This window comes from Leucoraja erinacea, chromosome 32 (genome assembly GCF_028641065.1).
Source record: "Leucoraja erinacea ecotype New England chromosome 32, Leri_hhj_1, whole genome shotgun sequence".
NCBI classification, from domain to species: domain Eukaryota; kingdom Metazoa; phylum Chordata; class Chondrichthyes; order Rajiformes; family Rajidae; genus Leucoraja; species Leucoraja erinaceus.
Window position 1 is genome coordinate 9,419,466 of NC_073408.1, and position 15,242 is coordinate 9,434,707.

The 15,242-nt window shown below is 42.6% G+C and overlaps 1 protein-coding gene across 2 annotated transcripts in view; it reads left to right on the forward strand.

Annotated features, from left to right (window-relative positions):
• abcg4a (ATP-binding cassette, sub-family G (WHITE), member 4a) overlaps positions 1-15,242 on the forward strand; it is a 106,014-nt gene that overhangs the window by 10,920 nt on the left and 79,852 nt on the right. Inside the window, exon 1 of one of the 2 annotated variants that reach the window (XM_055660691.1) lies at positions 9,548-9,907. The exons of the other annotated variant lie outside the window; for it this stretch is intronic. The gene's annotated coding sequence lies outside the window, so the exon portion shown is untranslated. Of the gene's footprint in view, positions 1-9,547; positions 9,908-15,242 lie in introns of those variants that run through there. 2 annotated transcript variants of the gene reach the window in all.

Below are 15,242 nucleotides of genomic sequence, written 5' to 3' on the forward strand. Positions count from 1 at the left end.
ATTCATGTTACTGAGTAGCACCAAGTTACATTTCTCCATCAGTCATTCATCACTTCACTCAGGAGGCTTTTCTTTCAATATATCTACTAGCCTTGTTGAAATTCCATTGTACTAATAATTAAATGATAATGACCAGCAAGCCGATGCTATTTCAAGCCAACATCTGTAAACTATCTGGTGTAAACGTCTGAAGAGGGGTTTCATCCTTAAACGTCACCCATCTCCAGATATGCTTCCTGGCCCGCTGAGTTACTTCAGCACTTTGTATCTATCATCTGTAAACTATCAGGCAGATTCATACCTTCCAGTTGATGGATGTTCTGAATGGGAATCAGTGACAGGTACAAATTCGAAAAAAAAAGTTGCCTTTACCTATTCCAGGGGAAGTGAAATTAATTCCTATCTACCATGACACCTTGAGCAAGATTCATTAAACTGGTGTAAAACACAAAGTGCACAAGTAACTCAGTGGGTCAGGCAACATCTCTGGATCCATGAAACCTATCTGATCCAAAACATTGCCTATTTTAGACAACACGCCATTTGGCCCTTTAGTCATTCAATGGCGGATGATGCAAGAGTAGGTCAGTAGGCCATTCGGCCCTTTGAGCCTGCACCGCCATTCAATGTGATCATGGATGATCATCCAACTCAGTATCCCGTACCTGCCTTCTCTCCATACCCCCTGATCCCCTTAGCCACAAGGGCCACATCTAACTCCCTCTTAAATATAGCCAATGAACTGGCCTCAACTACCCTCTGTGGCAGAGAGTTCCAGAGATTCACCACTCTCTGTGTGAAAAAAGTTCTTCTCATCTCAGTTTTAAAGGATTTCCCCCTCTTGAAAGCATACAATGGGAACCGTTACTTTTAAGAGCTCTCCATCCAGGGAACCTGCCTCCACCGCCCTCTGAGGCAGAGAATTCCACAGAATCACCACTCTCTGTGACAAAAAGTGTTTCCTCGTCTCTGTTCTAAATGGCTTACTCCTTATTCTTAATGGCTTACTCCTTATTCTTCTGCTCGACAGAGATGCTGCCTGATCCACTAAGTTACTCCAGCACTTTGTGTTCTACGCAAGATTCCAGCATCTGCAGTTCCTTGGATAGATACAAATTGCTGAAGCAACTCAGCGGGTCAGGTAGCATCTCTGGGAAAAAAGGAATAGGTGACGTTTCAGATGGAGACATTTCTTCAGACAGAGTCAGCGGAGAGGGATACCGTATATGAAGACGTAAGTGCCTTATGTTTCTATTCACCTGGTTCTGACTGCAGAATATAGATTCAGATAAAATGGGAATGTAAATTACATTTGAACGATATGATCATTAAAATATTAAGTTACAAATCTCTGTGTAGAGAATATTGCACACAAAACAAAAGTGGTGCTGAAATGCAATAGCTTGATGGGCTCTGGTTTTAGACGGCCTCTCAGTAAAGCATGGTTCAGGTGCTCTGTGTGCTACAGTGAATGGAACTCCAAGTGGTGGTGAAATTACTATTAATTCCTCTCATTAATCAGTCAACAAATGAGCTGATTTTATTAATTTCTTTGTTACTTTAAAGAAGGCAACACAGCCCAAACAACAAATGAAATATTTCACGACCCATTTGGCCGTTGCTCTTCTATGAAGAAATGATGATTAAAGTATATCCAAAAGATTTATTTCCGGTGTACAAAATAATGATGAAGATATTGTTATGCCTAATCTACCATGAAACGTTAGTTATATTGAGTATAAATAATCAGGAAATGTGGGCTTCTCTGCTGTCCATATGACATATAAACCAAAATATTATCATTTATAAAGTATTATTATTTTGATATCTGGACAATATTCTTTCAATCCATCATAAACATTGTGATTTTTGTCTTTATTGTATATGGAGTCTTGCTGTGTGCTAATTGGCAAACTTTGAAATCTCTGTAGTCTAAATTAGGAAACTCTATGTAAGATAACTTCTGTTAGATAAAAAGTTAAGGTCTCTTGTATTCACCTTTTTTAAAGTAGTGAGTAGTCAACTAGCTCTTCAGGGTGAGCTAGCTGACGGGATGGAGAATTGACTTCCTGGAAGAAAGTAGAGTGTAATCTACACACAGAGAGTGGTGAATCTCTGGAATTTTCTGCCACAGAAGATAGTTGAGGCCAGTTCATTGGCTATATTTAAGAGGGAGTTAGATGTGGCCCTTGTGGCTAAAGGGATCAGGGGGTATGGAGAGAAGGCAGGTATAGGATACTGAGTTGGATGATCAGTCATGATCATATTGAATGGCGGTGCAGGCTCGAAGGGCCGAATGGCCTACTCTTGCACCTATTTTCTATGTTTCTATGTAATGGTGGAAGGTTGTATTTCAGACTGGAGGTCTGTGACATGTGGTCTGTAGAAGGGTCTTGATTCTCCACCCAAAACATCACCTATCCATGCTCTCCAAGCATGCTGCTTTACCCGCGTAGATACTCCAGCATTCTGTGTCTTTCCTTAGTGAACCAGCATCTGTAGTTCCTTGTTTCTACTAAGTGACACTATGTCCCTGGTGTGGGGCTAGAGGGCATGATGTTAAAATGGTGCGGAAGCCATGCAGAGTTGAAGTCAAGTTAAGGAGAGTGGAGACTGAAACTATCTCCCAATTATTTGCTGAGGTTCAGTCAATGGAAAATTTCAAATGGGAACTGATTGGGTTTTATTTTGGGTGAAGTTACGAAAATAAGATGGTGGATGATGTTAGAAGGCAGGGCAGGTTTGGCTTGGTAAATGTTAGCATACATGGGTATGCTTTAGTGAGGGAATAGCTTTCTCATGTTGAGCATGACCAGATCTCAGAATGTAAAGCTAGACTGGCAAGTTTACTCAGCGGCCCCAAGATGCCTAGTGAGGGAAATTAAGCCAACGAAGGATTTTTTTTCTAGGATTGGATTGAAATGAAATACAGAACGAGAATGCCCAGAAATATAAATATTCTGCCTTTTGTGATTCCACACATGCATGCAGTCATAGTCATAGAGTCATAGAGTGATACAGTGTGGAAACAGACCCTTCAGCCCAACTTGCCCACACTGACCAACATGTCCCACCTACACTAGTCCCACCTGCCTGCTCTTGTTCCAGATCCCTCAAAATCTTGTCCTATCCATGTACCTGTCTAACTGTCTGGCAACTTGTTCCATACACCCACCACCCTTTGTGTGAAAAAGTTACCCCTCAAATTCCTACTAAATCTTTTCCCCTTCACCTTGAACTTATGTCCTAGATTCCCCATCTCTGGGCAAGAGACTCTGTGCATCTACCCGATCTATTCCTCTCATGACTTTATACACCTATAAGATCACTCCTCATCTTCCTGCACTCCATGGAGTAGAGACCCAGCCTACTCAACCTCTCCCTATAGCTCACACTCTCTAGTCCTGGCAACATCCTCGTAAATTGTCTCTGAACCCTTTCAAGCTTGACAATATCTTTCCTATAATATGGTGCCCAGAACTGAACACAATATTCTAAATGCGGTCTCACCAGCGTATTATACAACTGCAACATGATCTGCCAACTTCTGTACTCTATACATTGACTGATGAAGGCCAATGTGCCAAAAGCCTTTTTGACCACCTTAGCTGCCTGCGACTCGTATTTTAATGGTATGAAGGAAGTATGTGTGCATTTGTCTGTAAACTCTGCTTGCCAAACATCAACCCTAACCCACACCCTCTCCCCAATCATCAATACATGCCCTTGGATGGAGTTTGAATTGAGGACGCTTTGCTCCTCATCAAATCCACCTGACCTGACAGAGTTTGGTACTGATCCTGGATTAACCTGAATTAAGCTTCATCCCCCAACAAAGATACAATCTCCATTAATGTCACTTTAACGAATAAAACTGGCCAAGGGTGATTCTTACAAAACTAAGAAACGGATGTTTCCGTGAGGAAGTGCACAGAGAGAGAGATAAGCAGATCCATCCCTTCTCAGATGGTTTTTATTGAATGGCATAAAATAGTCTGAAACAAGCTGTTGGTTTCCAATGATCTAAATTGATTACCAGAGGAGAAACAACAAACACTTTCATTGTAAGTTGTGGAGTAATGATAAAGAGCAAATTATCTTGAAGAAGTATCGTGCTGCATTTTAAATGGCTAGGTATAGGGACTTACTCAATCTCCATGTTATTGAAAATGACCATTTATCAACTAAGTGTCACATGCAGGTAGAAAGGGGGAAACACATCACACAAGTAAGTGTGGACCTCATGAAGACCAGGAACTGAAGAAACATTGACGATCTTGAGATTATAAATAAATACTGTATAGTCACTTCATTTAATTATGCAATAATTGACCATTTGCATCGAGTTAATCAAGACGTTTTAAATTCATCCAAATAATTCATCTTAAATTTGGCCAATGCACACTGCCGTTGGTGAAATATAACCATGTTTTAAATTCATGAGATAATGCAATATTTATAACTAATCTATATTTAAACTCAGTCAGTTCCTTTTTGACAGCCCATTTTTCGCTGTTAATCAGTGCAAGGGTTTGATAGAAGGGGAGAAGTTTAGCTTTGTTATTGTCACATACTAAGATGCAGTTACAATCTTGGTTTTGCACGCTTTCCAATCAGATAATGCTATACACAAATACATTCTTGTCAAGCATAAGTATATTAGGTAGAACAAAGTGGAAGACACAGTGGACGGAGTCAAAGAGTCACGCAGCGTACAAAAGGGCCCAACTTGCCCAGCTGACCAACATGCCCCATCTACACTAGTCCCACCTGCCTGCATTTGCCCCATATCCTTCTTAACCTATCCTATCCATGTAGCTGTCCAAATGTGTTTTTAACATTGTGACACAACCATTCTCCACTATCTCGTTCCATTTACCTACCTTCCTTTGTGTCAAAAAAGTTGCCCTCGGGTTCCTGTTAAATCTTTCCCCCCCCCCACCTCACCTTAAACTGTGACCTCTGGTTCTTGATTCCCCTGCTCAATGTAAAAGATGGTGCATTTACCCAGTCTATTCCTCTCATGATCTCATGCAAGTCCATCACATCACCTTTCATCCTCCTGCGCTCCAAGGAATAAAGTCCTAGCCTGCTCAACCTCTCCCTATATCTAGTGTAGGAAGGAACTGCAGATGATGGTTTAAACCAAAGACTCAAAAAGCTGGAGTAACTCAGTGGGTCAGACAACATTTCTGGGGAAAAGGGATAGGTGACATTTCGGAGAGACCCTTCTTCAGACTGAGAGTCAGGGGAAAGGGAAAGAATCACAGTCTGAAGAAGGGTCTCGACCCAAAACGTCACCTATCCCTTTGCTCCAGAGATGCTGGCTGATCCGCTGAGTTCCTCCAACTTTTTTAGTCTATCTCTCCCTATATCAGTGTGAAAAATATACTTGTAGATGCGCTGGGACGCATCCTCAGTGATGTGACCTGGGGTCATCGGGTGTTTCGGCATCAGACACCCTCACCCAGGCGACCCAGCCGAGGTTGATCAGGCCCCGACTTGCGTCCTAGCAGCAACCGCCCACGGATCAGCCATCTTAGTAACCACTCTGCAGGGGTTGGGAGATTCTAGTGCGTGGAGGGACTGGGCTCTGTGGGGTGAGTCCTGGCCGGGCTCCTACTGCGTCTCACCAGGTTCAAGGCCTGTGCGCTGCACCTCCTTCTCCTTCTCCAAGCATTTCATTCTCGCCTGATGGATATTTAGGCCACGGTGGTTCATTAGGTCTTTCCGTAGCTTTATTTCTCACGAAAGACACAGACTGGGGAGCTAACCCAGCCTGTCCCGGGTGCCGTCTTTCCATGCCGTCAACTGTCTCTCCAGTAGTCAACATCATTGGAGAAATAGTGATAGATTCACAGATAGATAATATCTTTTAAAGAATGGTGCGATTGTAACAGGTGATGGGCAATCCTTCTCTGGAAAGCGCAGTCGCCGTTGCCATCTTGCAATGAAGTGGTTTGAGGAGCGAAAGGAACGTGCGGAAAGAACAAGTAAAAAAAGTAATGCCGTCGGATGTTGAGTTGTGTTTATACCTCCTTTACTTAGTTACTAACATGATGATTTCAGTGAAGTTAGCATTGTGCAATCTCTACCAGCATCTGAGTGTTATTTCAGCTTCAAGCTAATGGATTGCTTTTGTTGGGATGTACCATCGTGCATTCGATAATGTACACAGCTCCATCTGCTCTGAATGATTCAAGATTCAAAGTAAACAGAAGCCATGGGCACATTCTGAGCACTGTAGCTTCAAGCAGTCATCAAGAAAGTGGATCCGTTGGTCAATTAGCTTTTGGTGGTTCTATGTAGGCATATCCATGTACACATCATAGTAAATGCACTCAATTATTTTTTTTTTAGTCCAGTTTATTGTCATGTGCACCAAGTTACAGTGAAAGGTTTTTTTTGTTGCATGCCATCCAGTCAGCGGAAAGACTATACATCATTACAATCAAGCCGCCCACAATGTATGGACACAGGATAAAGGGAATGACGTTTAGTGCAAGATAAATTCCAGAAAGGTCAGATTAAAGATAGTCCGAGAGTCTCCTATGAGATAGATAGTAGCTCAGGACTACTGTCTAGTTGGTGATAGGATGGCTCAGTTGCCAGTCACCAGCTGGGAAGAAACTGACCCTGAATCTGGAGTGATGCTTTTTCACACTTCTGTACCTCTTGGCTGATGGGAGAGGGGAGAAGGGGAAGTGTCTGGGGTAAGATTCTGTCTGAAGCACATTGAACAATTTAAAACATGGTAATATGTAATGTCATATTTCACAAGTATAAACTTTCTTTCCTGAACAAAGGATTTTCACGTGTCATTTTTGGATTTTAAGCAAATGTTCTTTTCATCAGTTTCTTGAAGAGATACCATGACTATAGTTTTCCTGTCTTTATTGGGACAGGGCTGTTTCCATAGCAATCCCTCCGTCACACAGTGCAATAAGGATGTGACATCTTGATGATGGCAACATCCATGGAGATCTAATCCCAGGAGACCCCAACAGAAATTCCTAGCAACTAGATTTCCTGCCATTATGCCACACTAATTGGAATTACAGTCTTGTTCAATGCAGCCTCTCCAACGTCACTACTGGAAGGAGAACATTGAATGGAATTACAGGCCCAAGAGACTAAATAGATCTTTATTCCAATTTTAAACTTGGAGTATATTGGTATTGGATTACTATTATGGTTTGTATCAGAATGGAGGTGACAGCTGCAATGGGCCTTTGTGGCCAGCTGTAAATGGCACCTCTTGTATATAGACTCAATGGGCTGTTCTGTTTACTCTGGTCAAATGGAAGGCTGTGCTCATGTGTCTTGCTGAGTTGATTGCAAGAAAAGTATTTCACTATACCTGGGTACATGTGACAATAAAGAAACCATTGATTGAACCATTGAGATGTGGGTTTTCATTTCATCAGTACATTTGACAACAATGAACCAATGCCAATACCAATATTCCAGGCAAAATGTTGCGAGCACCATCCACCATCGTATTGATATTTTTCAATTTCTCTGAAGCTTTTGACCATCAATGCAGGAGGGCAGTGGAGCATTCGCCTCAAATTTGGCTGGCTACAGAAATTAGTCTCCGACTTACATTTACTTTATGACGACATGCAAGACATGACCCTGATCAATGTATTCACAATAGAAACATAGAAACATAGAAATTAGGTGCAGGAGTAGGCCATTCGGCCCTTCGAGCCTGCACCGCCATTCAATATGATCATGGCTGATCATCCAACTCAGTATCCTGTACCTGCCTTCTCTCCATACCCCCCTGATCCCTTTAGCCACAAGGGCCACATCTAACTCCCTCTTAAATATAGCCAATGAACTGGCCTCAACTACCCTCTGTGGCAGAGAGTTCCAGAGATTCACCACTCTCTGTGTGAAAAAAGTTCTTCTCATCTCGGTTTTAAAGGATTTCCCCCCCTTATCCTTAAGCTGTGACCCCTTGTCCTGGACTTCCCTAACATCGGGAACAATCTTCCTGCATCTAGCCTGTCCAACCCCTTAAGAATTTTGTAAGTTTCTATAAGATCGCATTGAAACTGGAATTAAACAAGCACCTGTAATTATTCAAATATGTTTCAAATCTTTCTGACTGCTATGTGGCAACTCGCCTCCAGTACGCTTCCCACTGGAGTGGAGCGAACCTACAGGACTAGTGGGAATGTGGTCAAATGCTCCACAATCAAGGTCTTCCAATCCCAGCAGATGGACCACAAAATGCTGGAGCAACTCAGCGGGACAGGCAGCATCTCTGGAGAGAAGGAATGGGTGACGTTTTGAGACCCTTCAAAGTGAAGAAGGGTCTCGACCCAAAACATCATCCATTCCTTTACTTCAGAGATGCTGCCTGTCCCGCTGAGTTACTCCAGCATTTTGTGTTTATCTTCAGCTTAAATCAGAAGCTGCAGTTCCTTCTAACTCATCCCATCCCACCCTCAGTGTGAGCCGCTGACAATTCTTACATGCGCATAATTTCGGAGGGTGAACTCCATACCATTGCTGGCTCATTCATTTACGAATAAGAGAGGATGGGTCTAACACCTAACAACTACCCAGCCCGTGCCCAGTATACAGTGCTGTTATCTGACAATGAATGTCCCCAGCAACACTGTCCCAGTTTCCTCCCACATCCCAAAGACATGTGGGTTTGTAGGTAATTAGCCTCTGTAAAATGGTGTTTAGGGGGTGGGGGATAAACTGTGACGTCAGAACTAGTGTGGACAGCTGATTGATGGCTGGCATGGACTTGGTGGACCGAAGGGCCTGTTTTATGCTACATCTTTTCATCAATCAAAAAAAACATTGCTGAAATAAGGTGGAGGTAGGGTGAGTAGGGGGAGGTAAGCTGGAGTGAAGAGTCCATTAAAAAAAGCTGAAATATAAACAGAAAAAGGTGGGGAAAGTCAGCAGGTCAGGCAGCATCTGTGGTGAGAAGGTTCAGGTTCAGGATCTTTCACGGAGTTGAGTAAAAAAGAGCCTAGGTACCAGAGAAGCAAGGAGGGGAAAATTGTATGTGTCGGCAGGAACTGCAGATGCTGGTTTAAACCGTAGACACAAGGCACTCAGCGGGTCAGGCAGCATCTCTGGAGAAAAGGGATGGGTGACGTTTCGGGTCGAAACCCTTCTTCACACTGAAAGTCTGATTAATGCCAGTCTGAAGGGTCTCCACCCGAAACTTTACTCCCGAGATGCTGTCTGACCCTCTGAGTTACTCCAGCATTTTGTGTCTACCTTCGAGGAAAATTATATGTCAATCCTTGCAAATGTTTCCATGATCAGCGCAGGTGGGTCCCACCATTGGAACACAAAATACTGTGCATTGGTTTTCCTTCATCTGAAGCGCGAAGCTCTTTAGGCCAGTTTGGAGGGGAGGGAGCATTTGTTGATGCCCAAGACGGGAAGACATCGGTGCAGGTGCCTTCCCTTCAGAAGTGAGTCCAGCCTCCTTGAAATAACATCACCGCAACTGGGCGACTCTCCTGCGCCTCGACCAAGCTTGCCGGCTGTGGCAATACAATGAACAAAGAGCTCTCAAAGTCGCCCAACGAATCTGTACATTGGTGTCTTAATTTGGAGCAGTTGGCGACGTGTTTTAAGAATGTAAGGTATACATAAACAAAAAGATTGCAACCACTAGGAATTCTTCCCGCGGGATCATCAGCGATTTAATTGGGATTATTGATTTTTTTTTTTTGAAACCATGGTTTAAACAAGGAAGGATTAGAGCTGCTTTTCCGATTAGACGCTGGAGTAGAGAGGGCGTGTGTGTGTGTGCGTGCTGTAAGCGGAATAATCGGAGCTGCAACTCTATGGGGTGGGTTAGAGGGGATCGACTGTAGGGTCCCGAGCGACGTTGTAATCTACACACCGCATTAACACAGAGGTATGGAGCGCCTGCTGTAATCTTTTGAGTAGATACTAGCTTTTAAATTATATCATGGTTATTTTTTTCCTTTGCCAAATTAGTTTCTCAGTGACGGCAGAGCATATAATTCGCACCGATATCATTTCGGAACAGTTTTACGCCCAGTTTTGTGCATGTGAAATATTTGCTATTTGATTTGATTTTGACGGCGGTCTCGGCTGGCTTCTACAGTTACCCCGTCCTCCCTCCCCCTCCTCTCTTCTCTAGTTGCACATCATTCATTCCCAAAGACATCCGCGGTCTATTCTCCTCCGCCTATCTCCCTTTTTAACGCGAGCGAATATTATCACCGGCTGGATCCTGTCCGCTAGAACAACCCTTATCTCCAGAGGTTGGTCGCAGAAGCGACATGGACCCCAACTCCCTTGGATTATGTATGCCCTGGAGTTGGCAACATGCGCTTTGAGACCATGATAACACTCTCACGCCAAATGTTAAACGGCCCCAGTTACAGTGCAGCAGCCTTGTTGCTATTTTGCAATGGTTAGGGTAGAAGCTTTGAACGGTGAAATATAATTCTTGAGATTTATTATTGTGCCGCGGTCTCTCGCTGATGGTTTTGCCTTCCTGCAGTAAGTAGCGAGTTCTCGGCAGGCACGCGGCCGATTAATAATTCAGAGGTCTGCTTTAATCAATACACTTAAGAGTTGATCTCCTGCTTCCTGCCACCGTCTTAAGTGCCCACCCAACTCCTAGAGTCGACGGAGCGGAGAGACTCAGTAGGTCAACGTTGAAAGAGGTATGGGCTTCAGAGAATGATGGTTTGGAAAGTCATGTATCCACCTAGGCTTTTGCAGCTCCTTTGAGTCTTGTTTGATGCCAGCTGGTCCAGCGGAGCAATGTGTGCAATTCATGGGTGATATCGATAGATTAGATGGGTCCTTGCTCAGGTTCTGCTTTGTTGACTTCACCCGTGTCCATGGAGGGTTTTCAGTGTCAATGGGGAGTGTAGGATACTGGCACCCTACCCTTTTATCACGTTTGAAAGGGATCGTGAACATAAGGCAGGATTGGTTAGGGTTTCTGTTCCATGACTTGCGACCCCCCCAACTTTTGAAGAAGTGGTGAATCTGTGGAATGCTTTAAGAAGGCTGTGGACGCCAAGTCAGTGGATATTTTTAAGGCAGAGATTAAAATAGATATATTCTTGATTAGTGCAGGTGTCAGAGGTTATGGGGAGAAGGCAGGAAATGGGGTTATGAGGTAGAGATAGATCTCGAATGGCAGAGTAGGCTTGATGGGCCGAATGGCCTAATTCTATCCTATCCCTTATGACCTTATGATTTCAGTGGTCACAGTGTAAGTCTAATGAAGCCCATTGGGATGAACTGCAAGACAACAATTAATGACCATTGTCATTTTCTACAGCAGAGGAACCAGCTTTAGGGTAATTGAGTGAATCAAAACAATAAACACTTGTGTAAGGAAATACAGGGGAATCTGGAAGGGGCAGAACACGTTTGGAATGTTTCCTGGGAGGCAAAGAGTTTCCAGTGGCTGTGGTGGTAATTATGCCTCGATCAATATTATCTTCTGCTAACAGTCTGCTTGGCGCCAGGAATGGTTCTTTATGATGATAGTGAAGGCAATTATCATCTTCCATTGAACAATAGTTTTCACTGGGCTCTCTGTTGGAGAAAATAAATATTATATTTCAAGAATGTTCTCTTTATTTTTACTTCTTCGCTGTTTTCAGCATTTACTTGCTAGTACATTGTCAATTTGTTTTCAAGAGAGTGTTAGGTTTAGCTCTTAGGGTTAAAGAAATTAAGGGATATGGGTAAAAAGCAGGAACAGGGGTTACTGATTTGAGATGATCAGCCATGATCATATTGAATGGCGGTGCTGGCCCATAGGGCCGAATGGTCTACTCATGCACCTGTATTTCCCTTTCCCATAGGTGGGACAGAGCTGTAGATTGCATGTAGACTGAATCTCCACCCAATCAATCCCTATTGTGTAGTGATTAGGCCGGGAGCACGCCACCATTTGGAGCAAGATTCATGCAGCATTTCCTTTGTTAGTTTGGGTTGCCTATATCTTTAGAAAAATCTCAAATTCAATATTTTAAATGCCAACAATTCATAACCTGATGAGCTAATAACACAAAGCATTTCTGACGTTGTTCTAATTCTCAAAGTTCAAGAGAAAAGCAGAAAAGGTATTCAGAAGGTGGCCTAGGTTTCATTGTAAAATATCTTATTACGAGTTAATGTAAAGGGGCCGAATGCAGTGAAGAAACCCGTTTGCAATTACAGACAAGCTTGGTGAGAGCCCACTTGGGGCACTGTGTACGGATCTGATCTGTCTCCCTAAGGAAGGAAAAGCTTGCGATAGAGGAAGGTGCATTAAAGTTCCACCTGTTATCCTTGTGAAGAGAGTTTTGTCCATAGAGGAAATAGGGCACAGGCTTTCGAGAAAAATAAGAAGCAATATTGCTATAGAATCCGTACAAGGTTTGACAGGACGGATGCATGGATGGTGCTCCCCACTGATGGGACATCTGGAACCAGGGGTCAAAATCACAAAGGATGATGTTCTGAGATGAGAAGAAATGTCTTGGTCTGGATTGTAATGAATATTTGGAAGGCTGTGGAGGGCTAGTGCTGAGTACACTTAACACAGAGATCAATAGGTTTTTAGATATTAAGCTGATCAAAGAATATGGAGTTAGTGCAGGAAAATGCACTTAAGTGAAATATTGGCACAATCATATTGAAGGGCGGAGTAGTCGAGAATTACTTTTTTTGTTGTTATATTCCAATGTAACACAAAAGGTAAATGTACTAGCAAATACATTACTCTTTGTAGGAGTGCACGTATTTAGTTTAATTAATATTTTTGGTTAGTTGTTAGTTGTGAAATTACTAACAGAAAATAGTTGAAGCTGGATCATTAAATACATTCAAGAAGTTTGATGTAGTTCATAAAACTTGAGGGATCGAGGTACATGCGAAGAAAGCTCGAAAAGAGTACTAAATATGGATGATCAGCCATGATCATACTGAATATGCAGAGCATGACTTCTGTTCCTATATTCTATGTGTTCCATTCCTTTCTGCCTGATGCGTTCAAAAAATCCAGGTGACTTAACTATCGACAAACAATACAACTTAATTCCACCTATAAAGAAAGGTCTGAAGAAATTTGCTTTGCACAGCCTTTGTGGCGTCAACTAAAACAAACTCAGAACCATTCACAGCACTTAGTTTCCATCAGCTTACGCCAACAGTGGGTTATGGAAATTAGGGATATTTAAGTTTTAGCAAAGGGAAGCAACATATTATCAGTCTGACTTCTGCTCATCCAATAATTCTGGGTGTCAGGAAGTGTCCTGTATCTGAACATTGGTGAGATGAAATCACTATCTTCAATCACTGCTGCAAATTCAGCTTCCTGGCCACATCCATCTTCTTGGCAATTATCTGCGTCTGCGACAAATGTTCTTGTTCGAACAGTGCTGGCAGCGTCGAGAATCATTCTGTAGTATCATTGGTGTTCTATCTTCTTGACTTGAGGAAGCTGTTACTTCTGGACTAGTTTCAGTAGGACCTTGTGTCATCGCTTCCTCAATCTCCACTGTATCAGCTTTTGAAATACAATGATGAAGGGAATCAAGAGCTGGTGCTGAAGGGTACCAGCCATGGTCTTATCTCATGGCAGAGTAGGCACGAGGGGTCTAAGATTGATCCGACTTCTATTTTGTATGTTTATCATCACATAACACATTAATACTCCCCTGTGTGTCCTTGTTAGACTTGGGCGAGTAATGTGTACACTTGTAAAGGTTCACTTGGTATTTTTACACCATAACTTTGCACTGTATGTTTTAGCAATCTCTCCAACATTCCATTTCTGAAGGTTATATTTGAGACGTGGCATTAACACAAGTCTCTCCCGCTTCTCACCATGCCTTGTGTCATAATATTCTTTTGTCTCAACTGCCTCTCTTCCACACTCCCCTCAAGGTGTAAGAATCATGTTCTGAACATTGTTATATTAGGAACTTGGTAGAAGTACAGCCCGCCATGGAAGGTGGGATTATTTTCTAATTTAGCTCGTGCTAGCTCTTTGTTACATTGTTGAAAGGTCTGAAGAAATATGCTTTGCACAGCCTTTGTGGTAAAAAACAAATACAAACTCAGAACCTTTAACAGCTCTTGTTTTACATCAACTTACGCCAAAAGTGGGTTATTTAATTGAAGGATATTTAATTTTTAGCAAAGGGAGTCAACATATTATCAGTCTGACTTCTGTTGTTGGGTCTGAAGAAATATGCTTTGCACCTTTGTGGTGAAAAACAATTTGGGGATTCTTAGAATGCTTCCTTTACGAGGAAATGATTAAATATTCTCCAGTTGCTTTAACTGCTAGTTATATCTCCCCAGTGTCTTCCTAAAGGGAAGTGTTTAGTGGTCTTTGGGGAAGATACTGCCTGTGGTTCATTCCTCTCCAAGATACTCATCATTCGATTGATGTGTATCTTTTGGAGCTTTTAGGAGGCTATCTCAGGATACGATCAAGACTGAACAGTGTTTAACCTGAAGTTTCTGAGGAGGAATAGAAACCTGAAAGATAAGACCTTTTCGGAGCCTTGGGACCGAGGTAGAGATGAGTTTCATGCGAATAAATACACAACTTGTCGAGAGAAACAAAGAAATGCATAGAGACTTTTACCCAAGGTATGGGAATCAAAACAAGAGGACAAATGTTTAAGAAGAAAGCGGCAAGATTTAATACAAACATAAGGGACAACCTTTTCACTCAGAGGTGGCGGGTATATAAAAGGGTCAAACAGAGGCAGCAGTTGAAGCAGGTACTATAACAGCATTTAAATGACATTTGGCCAGGTACAAGCATAGGAAAAGTTTAGAGGGATTCGGGTCAAACACGGGCAAATGGGACTATCTTAGATAAGGCATCTAGTTCGGCATGGACAAGTTGGGCCGGGGCCCTTTTCAGTGCTGAATCACTATGACACTATGACTCCATAACTTGTTGAAATATTTAGAGATAGATACAAAATACTGGAGTAACTCAGTGGGACAGGCAGCATCTCTGGATAGAAGGAATGGGTGACCTTTCGGGTCGAGACCCTTCTTCAGATTCAATATTGACTCGGACTTGAAATATTGCCTGAACATTCATGAAGGAAAGATGGTCACATTGGCACACAGGTTAGGACAAAGCACAAATGACAAATGGTGAATGTGGAGAAATTGGTCTTTGTTCCTTTGAGCTGTATCTGTCATCCGCCAGATAGTTTGAAGTCAGCTGGACCACTGACTGGAAA